This window comes from Microcaecilia unicolor, chromosome 7, assembly GCF_901765095.1.
Source record: "Microcaecilia unicolor chromosome 7, aMicUni1.1, whole genome shotgun sequence".
Lineage (NCBI taxonomy): Eukaryota > Metazoa > Chordata > Amphibia > Gymnophiona > Siphonopidae > Microcaecilia > Microcaecilia unicolor.
Genome location: NC_044037.1, coordinates 170,595,115 through 170,610,033, shown reverse-complemented (window position 1 = coordinate 170,610,033; position 14,919 = coordinate 170,595,115). Strand labels below are relative to the sequence as shown.

Here is a 14,919-nt window from a genome sequence, read left to right as displayed (position 1 = left end):
TTTTTGTCTCATCTGACCACAGCACCTTCTCCCAATCACTCTCGGCATCATCCAGGTGTTCACTGGCAAACTTCAGACGGGCCGTCACATGTGCCTTCCGGAGCAGGGGGACCTTGCGGGCACTGCAGGATTGCAATCCGTTATGTCGTAATGTGTTACCAATGGTTTTCGTGGTGACAGTGGTCCCAGCTGCCTTGAGATCATTGACAAGTTCCCCCCTTGTAGTTGTAGGCTGATTTCTAACCTTCCTCATGATCAAGGATACCCCACGAGGTGAGATTTTGCGTGGAGCCCCAGATCTTTGTCGATTGACAGTCATTTTGTACTTCTTCCATTTTCTTACTATGGCACCAACAGTTGTCTCCTTCTCGCCCAGCGTCTTACTGATGGTTTTGTAGCCCATTCCAGCCTTGTGCAGGTGTATGATCTTGTCCCTGACATCCTTAGACAGCTCCTTGCTCTTGGCCATTTTGTAGAGGTTAGAGTCTGACTGATTCACTGAGTCTGTGGACAGGTGTCTTTCATACAGGTGACCATTGCCGACAGCTGTCTGTCATGCAGGTAACGAGTTGATTTGGAGCATCTACCTGGTCTGTAGGGGCCAGATCTCTTACTGGTTGGTGGGGGATCAAATACTTATTTCCCTCTGCAGAATGCAAATAAATTCATATACTTTCCACAATGTGATTTTCCGGATTTAATTTGTGATGTGCTATCTCTCACTGTTACCAATAACCTACCCTTCAATTATGGGCTGCTCATGTCTTTGTCAGTGGGCAAACTTACAAAATCAGCAAGGGATCAAATACTTATTTCCCCCACTGTAGATACTTATTGTCCACGACTTACCTAAAGGTTTAGAGCGGATTACAAAAGAACATAACAGGAAGAAAATCCCAGAAACACACAAGTTCAACAAAATAATTACACTGAGCACTTACAAACTTCTATAAAAAAATTTCAGTAATTTCCTAAACCTTAGGTAAGACCATTCCAATCTTATTTCTGATGGCAGAGCTCCAAAGTTTTACGGCCTGATATACAAAACAGGCAGTAAAGTACCTTTTTTATCTAACATGAGTAGCGTTGGGGAAATTAAATAGTAAAACAGTATTTGCTCAAGATTGTCTCAAAAAATTACAAGCAAAAGACAGGCATGGCATATAACTAGTGGCAAGACCATGAAAAATCCTATAAACCATTGTACAACGTTTAAAAACAAAAAACAAACAAGCATGAACAGGTAACCAAAGAAGTTCAATTGAGAGGGGTTACCGTCTCTGAACGTTTAGCTTGAAAAAGTAAAGTAGTCTAGCTGCAGCATTTTGCAAAATTTGAAAGCACATAAAAGACATACTTTACAATTGAAAACAAAAGCCTTATCACTTTTAGTTTATTTATATGATCTCTCATCATATGATATATGATAGTGATCACTCCTGCACAGCAAGTCACTGCTTCAGAAACGCAGCTCTAACTGATTTTTAGGCTGTTGACTACTGAGCTACCATCTCAGCAGCATCCATATATTTTTTATTTAAGTTGGGGGTCCTTTTACTAAGCTGCAGCAAAATGTTTATGATGCGCGCTGAGGCCCCCTATTACTGCAGCGGGTAAAAGGCTGTTTTCTTTTTTAAGAAATGGCTGTGTGACAAATAAAGCACTTGTTGCACAGCCATTTTGGGGGGGGGGGGGGGAGGGGAAGCACTTAATGCCACCCATTGAGGTGGCGGTAAGGACTGCGGTAAGGATTCCCACACTAACCTGGCGGTAACCAGGCAAGGCGCAGAACTGCCCGATTACCGCTGGGTAAACACCGGTGCTACAAAAAGTAAAATATTTTTGGAACACCGAAAATGGGGCGCGCTGGGGGTGAAAACTATCGCTGGGCTGCTGCGGTATCCTGGCGGTACTTCCCGTTTGCGAGTGGTAAGCCCGCGTTGGGCTTACTGTCACTTAGTAAAAGACTTCCTTGGGAATGTAACAGACACCCTTACTGATAATGTCAAACAGAAGAAGCTGCTGTGAAATCACACTGGAGTTAAGTTTCAAACGATTAAAAAAAACAAGGGAGTAAACAGATAAACTGCACATTGCAGTTTATTAACTGACACACAATCGTCTATATAGCCTTCAAAATATAAGGCACCTTTTATGTATACTACAGGCGGGGCTTTTTTTGAGGGGGTACTTGGGGGTACTGAGTACTGGCACCTTTTCCATTGTCTGCTAAAATTGACCCATGGTCCCCAAATTTTAATGAAAGAGCTCAGGCTCTACACGCCAATTCTGCCTTGCCATAGATTCTGTGACCGGTTGCAGGGGGCCTGGCTATTGTGGGGTGGGTCCCTCAGTGATCATCCCACCCCTGAAGAGTGGCCTGGCATTTGAGTACTGGCACCTTTTTCGCTAGAAAACACACACTGACTACAGGGCACTAGTCTAACAGCAGCACTACTGATGAATTAGTAAATGTATGTACTGTTCCCTACAGTCAGTTCAATGGCCAAACCTAGGGCCCTGTTTACTAAGGTGTGCTAGCGTTTTTAGTACGTGCTAGAGACACCCCTAGGAATATATGGATGTCTTTAGTGTTTAGCGAGTGCTAAAAACACAAGCGTGACCTTAGCCCTGCTTGGAAAACAGGGCCCTTAGAAATCACAGTCAAGATTTTGCAAGGAAGCAGCTCATTACATAATGTAGAAATAATATCGTTCTGAATTATATATTACAAGGAACTAACAAAGTGCTCACCATTTTACAAACTAAATATAAATAAACCAAATGGTGATACAATAAGAACTCGAGCAAGAGGGATCAACTTTGCTCTAATTCCACTGAGCGATCAAGTATATTTTACCGGCATTTAACGGGACAATTCATCCAACTTGTCATCCTCAAAAGAGTAAGTTCTGTTGCTTCTCAGATGTCACAATCTATTTGACCCCTGACACATGCTCTGTGCGCTGAAACACGGCCCGTGATGGGTCACTAAGGGAAGAATTGATGTTCAAGTTACATGATTAAAAAAATTGTGTCCTGAGTTTGAAGGCTCCTGGTGCTTCTTCTTGTTCTTTTGATACAATAAGTAGAGCCACACAGTTAAAACAGATTAAGCGTGTTCCTCTCCTGCCAAGAGCTTACAAATCAGTGCTTTAGTAGCAACTCTCTCATATAACAAAATAGATGAAAAAGCTGAAGCCCATTGGCGTAGCTAGGTGGGGCGCCAGGGGAGCGGCTGTTCCCCCAAATGGAGTTCTGCCGGTGCCTATTTTTTTCGTTGTCTTGCACTGAAAATGTGCGCCGGCGGAAGTCCACTCTCGCTCCCCCCGAGCCGTCAACCTGGCTCCGCTTCTGCTGAAGCCCACCTTAATACACAATCTTCTAGTAGAACGCTGTTTCAGTTGCTCCAGAATAAAATCTACCACACCATATAATCTGCATAGATACCCAACATGGAATCTAACTGGGAGAGCGTATGGAGCTGGGGTGCAGTCCTAGACACTAATTAGGGATGCACAATATTAACTATTTAAATAGTAAATAAAGCTATTTAAATATTAACATTTGTTAGCACAAATTGAGGACCTACTCAATTCACCCTGGCTGACTTCTAGATTCTTCTATTCTAGCAGGCTGCACAGGGCCACCATACTACAAGTGGCTCCTAAATCTGCCTCATGCTGAAAAAGTCATAGGCTAAAGGCTAGCTTTGGGCCCCATCCCCAGTTTCTGCCCTGGGCCCCTGAACGTCTAAACACCAGCCCTGGCCGATGTTACATGCTGGGACCCAGGGCAGAAATTAAGGAGGGCTCCCCCCCCCCCCCCCCCCAATCTCTTCTACTTCCTTCCTCACCCACCATTACTACCACACAAATAATTTTAAATGACTTCTTCACATACAAAATACAGGCAGACCCTCATCAAATACAGAACAAGGGATCACAAATTATAAATATGAAGACAAAAGTTGAACTGGGAACCCTAAGAAGTTAAACTCCATATGTATTGCAACACTGGAGAAGTAAACACAGCAATGCATTTCCTTTTATACTGAACACTCTACAAAGACACTTGCAATGCACATTTCTCCTGTCTTGTTCCATTCCCTCACTTTGCCTGTCTCTGATACTGCTTTTGCTGTTTTAGCTCTTCCTTTTTCGCCTCTGTCCATTTCAACCTCTTCTCCTTTTTAGATACCTATAAACTTTCCAACCCCTTCTCTTACTCTGTAGCTCTCCTGTTTCCCATTTCACTGTTTTCACCAGCCTCTTATCCCTTTCTATCTTTCATCTAATCTCCATTACCATGTTTCTACCTTTTCTACTCACTAAATTCCTCTCACTCATTTCCTTGCCAAATCCCTTGGCCTCTCCCACATGGTCAAACCATTCCCAGCATCTCTCCTCTCTCCACACGTGTAGCCCAGTATCTCCTTCCTGTCACTTCCCCCCTCCAAACTCCAACATATTCCTGTCTCTTTCCTTCTGTTCCCTCCTCCATGGTCCAACATCACTCCTTCTCCTCCCCCCATGATCCAGCAGGCCTCCCCATCCCTCTTTCCTCCTGTCCTTCCCTCCTCTCCCCATGGTTTTGCATCCAAAACAATGTCCCCTCCCATTCCCAAACAAAACATCTCAAATCACTAACAGCAATTAATTCAACTAGATTTCTAACTACAAAAAGACTCTAGTTGCAACAGTTTTACAAACACATATCTAAAACTCATTCAGGTAGTCAAAGATTTGTAGTGAAATACTAAAAAGAAAGTGGTCCATTCTAGTAGTCTTTTCTCACAAAACTACTGTATATACTAATCTATATAATCACCCCACATAAAAGTTGCATTCCCCCCCCCCCTTAATTTCAATGTCCATATGATGACTCGTGTGATGCACTTCCTGTACAGAAGGGTGTGACCCAGCAGCAAGCCTGTACTGAAAGGTCCTGCACCAGCACCCATACTGCTTTGGAGTGTCGGGAATGAAAGTCGCGGTATAGGGAAGGGAGCGAGACACTATGCTTCCAGCTGCTGCTGGTGGAACCAGCTGAGACTCAGGGAGAAGGGGGGGGGGGGGAGGGAAGTGAAATGCTGGACCCATAGATACTGTTGAATAATTATAGACCGTCACTCTGTCCCATATAGTGAAATATCAAAAAAAATTCACAGAGTGTGTGAATGCAAATATGATAGTCTTAGATACTTTTAGACTAAAGTGAAGGAGAGTCTCATATGTAGTACACGGTGATATTACTTTCACTCAATAGGTGAATCCATTACACGTGTTGATGTCTTAATCATTGACTCGACCTCTACCATCCCAATTATATTAACAAAAAAGGCTTGCACTGCTTTTTTTACTCATGTACTTATCAATAATGCACACTGCACTTATCTTAGGCAGATTGGTGCGCTCTTAAAACCCCGACAGGTTCCCGTTTCGTATTGACTTTGTCAAGGGGGAGTGACACCAGTTCCGATTACTGCCCCAGGCATTCGTGTGTGCTGGCTTATTCTGATTGACCCATAGATAGACAGAGCAACCTATGTGAGTTATCACATGGACAATGAAATTAAGGGGAAAAGAATGCAATCTATATGGGGGGATGACATAGGCAAGAATATACAGTAGTTTTATGAGAGTCTACTAGTAGCAACCACTTTCTTTTTATTATTTCCCTGCAAATCTTTATTTATTTATTTAGATTTTGTTCACACCTTTTTCAGTAGTAGCTCAAGGTGAATTACATTCAGGTACACTGGATATTTCTCTGTCCTAGGAGGGCTCACAATCTAAGTTTGTACCTGAGGCAATGGAGGGTTAAGTGACTTGCCCAAGATCACAAGGAGCAGCAGTGGGATTTAAACCGGCCACCTCTGGAGATTGCAAGACCGGTGCTCTAACCGCTAGGCCACTCCTCCACTCCACTTTAACTACCTAACCCCCCTGTTTACAAAGTCATGCTAGTGGCTGCTGGTACACTAATGCTGACACAGCCTATTCAGTTGGAATGGGCTGTGTCAGCATTGCTATGCGGCTTGGTAAGCAGGGGGGTGAGTCATTGATATGTGTTTGTAAAACCATTGCAGCTAGTCTTTTCTTAGTGAGAAATCTAGCTGAATTAATTACCGTTAGTAATTAAAGATGTTTTATTTTTTGGGGGTGGGCATTGTTTTGTTTGTACACAGGAAGACTTGATAATTTTAGTGTTTTCTTTAACCTCCTCTTTCACTTGATGTGGGGTTAGTGAATACATAATTTTTTAACCTAGATTGATATAGGATATTGTATTACTGTTTTACCCTTTGTTATTTCACACACACACACACATATATATATGATGAACATTTCAATCTATACTTGTCAATACTATGCTTTCTTTAGCTCTGAAAGTAGTTCTCTCACACTGGAAGACTCTGTATCTCGCTTCTCATCAGGAATGGTGGAATTTGTTGCTCCAAACTTACACATTTGAAATGTACCTGGCTAAAAAATCACCACGCTTTGTCAGATACAAGAAAAAGTGGTCTGTGTTAAAATGTCATATCTCTCATCAGTAAGATGACCAAGGTTGCAACCCTTTAGTATTATATGTATGAACTATTCTGTATGCTGAATATATCCTCAACCAATATACACCCCCCTTTTTTTCCCATTTTCTCTCCTATAATACATGAATACTTGTTCTTTATTACACTATGTAATAGGTTAGCATTGTTGCTTGTTGTTGCCTTCTCTTTTGTAATAAAATCATTAAAACTATTTAAACCGAAAAATAAAAAAGGAAAACTATTTAAACCGAAAAATAAAAAATGAAAACTATTAGTTACTGTATAACACCCAAGAAAACTTGGGAACTGGGAAAGAAAATTAAAAAAAAATCTGGTTACCTTCAAGGAATGTATAAGGCTTCCCATTCCCTCATGGTCAAGTGCTAAAATCTGACAAATGTTCTCCCCTAGACACTTCGCATTTACTTATTTTTCTATTTAGAACCCATTAATGAGGAAGCTTAGAAAGCCCTAAAATATAAAAATCCAACTTTTTATTGATTTGTTGTAGAAAAAAAAAGCTACAGAAAATCTGATATAAGTGAAGCTTACAAACAGGCTTGTCTGGCACTGAACTTTTTTTCTGACCTTTTTTTTGTTGCAAAGCATTCTCAGATAATTTATATTCTAACACAGTAACACTTCTGTTACTGCAGGAAAGTCTATGCAGTTGACTGATGTGTTTGGGAAAAAACAAACTGGAGTTTTGGTATGCAAAGCAGATAGTCAAAACTATTACAGCTCCCTCTGCATAATGAAACGTGAATGTTTATGCATGAGCTGCATGCATCTGAGAGGCCCTCTACTATATTTAGTTCAAAATTTGTACTGTATTATGATGTTTATTTCCAGAGGCACTGTGTTAAAGAATTGCTAAAATCCCAGAAGAATTCAGATGTTTTATGGTAATGGTATCAAGATCCCTATGGATCTTCCATCCTAATCATATATTAAGCTGGAGGTACAGTCCTTTCTTCATTGATCCATGCCCATCTAGACAGCCATAACAGCAGAAGTATACTATGAGGCATTCAATGTTATTTCTTAGAATGCCAAAAGGGAAATACACCAATCTTACCAGCAGTCCTGGAACCTAAACATTTAAATTCTAGAACATGAACCCATTTTTTTTCTACCAGGAAAAGAACAAAAGTCTTATATGAACCTGGTTCTCCTGTGCTGTAAAGACCAATAGGATTTCTTTTTCAGATAGTAGATTTGAAGTTTCATTTTTGAGTTCTTTCAGTTTTCTGGGGTGTATACCATTCAGTCCAGGTGATTACTGATCTTTAGCTTAATGATTTGTCCTATTATATAAGTTCAGAGATTTGTTTCAGTTCCTCCAAATCATCACCTTTAAACTAGGGCTGTACCAAATATTTGTATTCGATTTAATCCGGCCCAGAATACATTATTCATATTTGGCCGAACAGTGATTTAAATTTGAATACGAATAATCTGGGGCTCTACTGTGCTACTGTAAATCCTACTGAAATAAAACTTGATCTTTGATTTCACACTGCTTCATTATTTATTCTGTCAAAACGAATGTCAAAACTCAATGCCCATTATTTGTATTCAACAGAATAATATTTTTCATTATTTGTATTTGGCTAAAAGTAAAATATGCTATTCACTACAACTGTACTTTAAACACTATTAATGGCATGAGTAGCTCCCATATATCTTCCTCAGTAAAGACCAAAAGCAAAGAATTCATGCAGTCAGCCATTATAGCCATGTCCTCCCTGAGTGTCTTTTTTTCCCCTCCATGATAATCTAATGGTCCAAATGACTCCCTTACAGGCTTTCTGCTGTACATGAAAAAAAGTTTTTTATTATGAGGTTTTGCCTCTATGCAAGATTATTTTCAAGTTCTCGTTTTGCCTTCAGTATCAATGATTGTGCTGCTTTCTGTTTTCTTCATTTGGATTCATTTCCATTTTTCAAAAATTGTTCTTTTGCCTAGAACAACCTGTTTCACATCACCTTTTAACTCTGCCAGCTGTCAGGCCTTCCCTTCCACCTTTTTTTTTTTTTAATTAAATACATTAAATACATGGAATACGGTCTGGGCTTCCAAGATGGTATTTTTAAGCAACATCCGTGTCTAACTCTTAACCCTTGCGGCTGCTCCTTTTAGATTTTTTTTTGTTCACCCTTTTCTTCATTTTCTTATAGTTGTCCATTTGAAAATGAAATACTGATGAAGTCGATTTCCTCAGTGTCTCCTCTGTAGTTATGAGCTCAAATTTGATCACGTTATGATCACTATTGCCAAGTGGCCCCAATACCATTACTTCTTCCGCATTCTATTGAAAGACAACTAAAATAGCTCCCCCAATAGTTGGTTCCTGAACCAGCTTCTCTATGAGTAAGTCAATTTCATCTAGGAACTTTGTCTCAGAACCTTTCACTTGCTCTCTCAATCTCTATCTCCCTGTCTCCTGTTCCTTTTCTAATATCTTCATTTTTATCACTCTGAATCTTTTGCTTGTCTTGAATTCCCCCTCTTCTCATCAAGTCTGAAAATGCATCTAAACCCTCTACCTTCTATCTTCCCATCTCAATAAACTACAGTCTTGCATCTTCAGTATCTCATCTTTGCCTATTTCTCCTTTATCACCCTCCATGCTCTTTTTTCACTCCCCCCCCCCCCAATGTTCACTGCTCTCCATCAGACTCGCTCATCTTCTCCCACAACACTCCCCTGCAATCTCACTCATCCCCCTTCCCCAGTACTTCCCAAGCTTTTGTAAAATGCAGCTGACAGTGTGTGCCGCAAACTGGATGTGTGCTCAATGACCCTACAAGGTCATGCTACTGCCATTGTTTCGCAGCGTTGACTTCTGAAAGCCTAAACAGACATTACAGATGCACATGGCAGTGGCAGCAAATCACTGCAAAGAAAAGTGAGCATGTGCACTCACTACTTCAACCAACCAATGGTGCACACTATAAGCTATATACTACACTGATGGAGAATTGAGACTGGATAGGGAACATGAGTGGCTACAAATCAATGGGATTCATGACCTCTCCTACTACCCAAAGACAGGCTGCAGTAGTGGCAATTTGAGATAAAAGGGGGGAGGGGAATAGAGAGAAAGAGATTAAGCTTGAGATCAAAGGGCTGGGGAGGCTACTCTGCATATACCTCCATGACCTTTTCAATTAGAGGTATACGTACTCCTGACTTATCCTTACTTTAGTGGCTTTCTGTTTGCCCTGATCGAGGCTGAATAGATTTGGATGGGCTGGGGTGGAGCTTTTCAGGGGCTTTGATAACAACTTCAGAAATTTTAGTACAAAGCCAGTGCCAGGCAGATTTCTACAATCTATGCCCCAAAAAAGGCAAGGATAAATCTAGATCAGGTATACCACATGTAATGAGTTTATCTTGTTGGGCAGACTGGATGGACCATACTGGTCTTTATCTGCCGCCATCTACTATGTTATATGTTACTAGAAAGAAGAACAATTTTCAGATAGAAATTTATGGCTAGCTGAAAATCTTTCCTGTATGTGCATTGTTCTTCATACCGTTAGCTATTTTTCTTTCAGTGTTCCCAGGGCATTTTGGGCGGAAGTGGAAAATAACGTGTAGCTTAAAAAGTTATGCGCATTATTTTCCATAGCAAATCTACCCACACAAAAATCTGGGGCAAAAATCTGTGGACATTTTGTACCCAGGGCAACTTTCAGAGAGAAACTATGCCAAGTCTACAGGTAAAATATACGGTATATGTGGACTTTGCTGCAAAGCAGAAGATTTGAAAATTATCTAATTTTAACAGCAATGTACATACAGACATTTTGAATTCATCTATTTCTAACAGTACCACTTCTCCTCTCCCTCCACTCTCTATTTCAGTTGATAACACCCCCATCGTCCCCGTCTCATCTGCCTGCAACCTCGGATTCATCTTCGACTCCTCCCTCTCCTTCTCTGCACATATCCAGCAAATAGCCAAGACCTGCCGCTTCTTCCTCTATAACATTAGCAAAATTCGCTCTTTCCTCTCTGAGCACACCACCCGAACTCTCATTCACTCTTGCTTCGACTACTGCAACCTACTCCTCACTGGCCTCCCACTTAGCCACCTATCCCCCCCCTTCAGTCCGTTCAGAACTCGGTTGCACGTCTTATCTTCCGCCTGGACCGATATACTCATATCACCCCTCTCCTCAAGTCACTTCACTGGCTCCCGATCAGGAACCGCATACAGTTCAAGCTTCTCCTACTAACCTACAAATGCACTCGTTCTGCAGCCCCTCCTTACCTCTCTACCCTCATCTCCCCTTATGTTCCTACCCATAACCTCTGCTCTCAAGACAAATCCCTCCTTTCAGTACCCTTCTCCACCACCGCCAACTCCAGGCTCCGCCCTTTCTGCCTCGCCTCACCCCATGCTTGGAATAAACTCCCTGAGCTCATATGCCAGGCCCCCTCCCTGCCCATCTTCAAATCCTTACTCAAAGCCCACCTCTTCAATGTCGCCTTCAGCACCTAACCACTATACCTCTACGCAGGAAATCTGGACTGCCCCAACTTGACATTTCGTCCTTTAGATTGTAAGCTCTTTTGAGCAGGGTCTGTCCTTCTTTGTTAAACTGTACAGCGCTGCGTAACCCTAGTAGCGCTCTAGAAATATTAAGTAGTAGTAGTAAAGTGGTGTGGCAACCGTGTTAGAAAAGAAAATAAGATAATATCTTTTTTTATTGGACTAACAATACATTTTTTTATTAGCTTTCGAAGGTAACCCTTCTTCTTCAGATCAGAAATAAGCAAATGTTGATGAATATCAGTATATACAAGTGAAACACAAAAGCATTTCAATGACAGTTTCACAGGAAGAGGGTGGGGTGGGTTAGGTGAGAAACAGGGGGAGCTGGCTGGATGAGAGACAGGGGGAGCTGGGTGGTAGATAACAGGGTGACAAAGCAGTAGAATTTTATGGTTTACAATGGGCTACAAAACCCAGGTCTTTGCTAAGTCCTGTCTGGTGGGTGTCAAAATATTTAATCATTTTGACTTCAAAGGTCTTACGTTCCTAGACTGTCTTAAAGTTTCCTTTTACTATTCTTACCATAAAATCATTGATGCAGTGTTCTGGTTTTGTAAAGTGCTGTACTACAGAAGTGACATCCTGGTTGGCATTGTCATTTTTCATATGATGTCTATGTAGATTAAATCTCGTCTTTAGCATCTGGCTTGTTTCTCCAACACAGCTCCCTTCTTCACACTTTTTTTTACCTTGAATAATATATACCACCTTTGGAGATGAGCATGTGAAAGATTCCTTTATGTTGAATATTTTTCCTTTGTGAAATACTGTGGGATGCTGTGAAATGTGTTGGCACAGTTTGCAGCTGAATATATTGCAAGCATGTGTGCCACACTCTTCTTTTTGAGTTTCTATAGGGAGCTTGCCTTTTACTAGTTTGTGTTTTAAGTTGGGGGTGGCTGTCGGAAGGCCAGCAATGGTGGGGATGGGAATATCTCTTTCAGTAGTTCATATTCCTGGAATAGTAGCTGTAAATCTTTTATAATTCTTCTCAATTTTTCTAGCTCTGGGTTGTATGTCACTACAAGGGGGATTCTCTCTATGGCTTTCTTTTCCTTGTACTGCAATAGGTTTCCCTGGGTATTTTAAGGGAGGAGACAACATTCTTGGAGATTATTTTGGGGGTTTAACCTTTTTGTTTGAAGAATTATCAGGATTTTGAGGTGTTTCTCTCCGTCTCTTAGGTCAGAGCAGATACGATCGTATCTTGTGGCTTGGCTGTGTATAATGTATTTTTTTTTTGTATGTGAAGGGTGGAAGCTGGAGCTGTGGAGGTAACTGCGTCTGTCTGTAGGTTTCCTGTATATAGATGTTTGTATACAGTCATTGCTGATTGAAACTGTGGTGTCCAAAAAATTGGCTTTTTCTGGGGAACAGTCAATTTTGAATTTGATTGGAGGATGGTATGTATTGAGAGAAATGTGAAATTGTTTGAGTTTCTTCCCCCTCAGTCTAAATCATGAAAATGTCACTAATATGCTGACAGTATTTTAGGGGTTTAGTCTGGTATGTATTCAAAAATGTCTCTTTCAGTTCTGTCATGAAGAGGTTAGCATACTGTGGTGCCATCCAGGTGCCCATCAAAATGCCCATGATTTGCAGATAGATATCATTGTTAAAGCAGAAATAATTGTTAGTTAGAATACATTTGATTAATCTTGTAGTAGTTTCCGGTGAGTATTGGTGGTCCAGGGTGGATGTTAGGAGTTTATCAAATGCAGCTATGCTATCTGCATGGGGAATGTTGCTGTATGGTGATTCTACATCCATTGTGACCAGAAGGGCACCCGGTGGTAACTGCTTGTACATAAGTACATAAGTAATGCCATACTGGGAAAAGACCAAGGGTCCATCGAGCCCAGCATCTTGTCCACGACAGCGGCCAATCCAGGCCAAGGGCACCTGGCAAGCTTCCCAAACGTACAAACATTCTATACTAGGACTAGAGGGCATGCGATGAAGCTACAATGTAGTAAATTTAAAACGAATTGGAGAAAAGTTTTCTTCACTCAACGTGTAATTAAACTCTGGAATTCATTGCCAGAGAATGTGGTAAAGGCGGTTAGCTTAGTGGAGTTTAAAAAAGGTTTGGACGGCTTCCTAAAGGAAAAGTCCATAGACCATTATTAAATGGACTTGGGGAAAATCCACTGTTTCTGGGATAAGCAGTATAAAATGTTTTGTACTTTTTTAGGATCTTGCCAGGTATTTGTGACCTGGATTGGCCACTGTTGGAAACAGGATGCTGGGCTTGATGGACCTTTGGTCTTTCCCAGTATGGCAATACTTATGTACGAAGAATTTTCTTTCATATAGAAAGACAAGAGATCATATTTGCTTTTTCATATACTATATTCAAGAGTTGAATTACGACACCATTTTATTATACTCACATCAGCACCAGGGAGAAAATACTTGTTTTTTCTCTTTGGAATTTAAGGAGAACTCAACTCATTTTTAAAGTAATTTGTTGCTATTTCACTTAGTCATGCTAATCACTACATTCAAATATCACTGAAGAATACTAACCTCAGATCTTATAGAGACATGCACTGAACTAGCATAAAGTCAGACCACTTTAGAAATTTATTTATTTATTGTTCATTTATATCCCACATTTTCCCACTCATGCAGGCACAATGTGGCTTACAAAAATTAGGCAAATATACAGTGCAGAGGAGCCAGAGGATAAATCAGTTTGTTTGTTCAACTTTGTTCTATCCATCTTTTTACGTATCTATACGTACGTCTATATGCTTCATTCTTATCTTTCCTCTTGCAAAAATAATAATTTTTAAAACATTATACCCATAAATTTACATAGGATAAGAAAATTTCCCTCAACCTCTCCACATCCCCCTAGAGAACCCCCCTCCCCCTGAAAAAAACCCCTAGCATACAGAACTATATGCACCACACAGCAGTCACTCATCCTGCCTCATCCATTAAGGTTGCATATATTGGGAGAAGAGATGGCCCTTCAGTAGTTTCTTAAATACTGCTGTGTTAAGTCATCCACTTCAAAAAGAACGAACGGTGACCGGTTCCAAATTACAGGCCTCACTAATGAAAAAGAACCTTTCCTTGTCTGTTCAAAGTGTACCTTAGCCAAATAAGGAACACACAACAAAGCTGCCTCTTCAGATTGCAAAGGCTGCAAAACATTGGCTAAATAACCAGCAGAAGAATGCCAAAGAATGTTGTGAATTAGCAAAAGAAACAAAAAGATGAAGGAGAAAGAGGATGGACTCAGGAGTAATTTAAGGAAATATTTCTTTACGGAAAAGGTGTTTGATACATAGAATGGCCTCCTGGCAGAGGTGGTGCAGACAAAGAAAGCATGAGATAAGCACATAGGATCTGAAAAGGGAAAGGGAAATGGGAGTTGATATACTGCCTTTCTGAGGTTTTTGCAACTACATTCAAAGCGGTTTACATATATTCAGTTACTTATTTTGTACCGGGGGCAATGGAGTGATTTGCCCAGAGTCACAAGGAGCTGCAGTGGGAATTGAACTCAGTTCCCCAGGATCAAAGTCCACTATACTAACCACTAGGCTACCCCTCCACTGATAAAGACTGTACGGCCTATGTTTCTATGTAGGTTAGTGCTGGGGCAGTCTGTGGGCAGAGTCAGGGAGGAGCCAGCAGGCATGGGGGCATCGGCCACATTCAATGCCAGTGCCTCCATAGCTAACTGGGCAGATAGGCCCCCTCCAAAAAAGCAGCCCTATCCTTACAAGAGACTGCTGTTAAGAATTATCTTTATTGATCCACAACATACTGCATCTATCTAGA

General features: G+C 41.0%; 1 protein-coding gene across 1 annotated transcript in view; it reads right to left on the bottom strand.

Moving 5' to 3' along the window:
* The window catches only part of RAPH1 (Ras association (RalGDS/AF-6) and pleckstrin homology domains 1), a 629,351-nt gene that overhangs the window by 175,266 nt on the left and 439,166 nt on the right, over window positions 1-14,919 (bottom strand). The gene's annotated exons all lie outside the window — the stretch shown is intronic.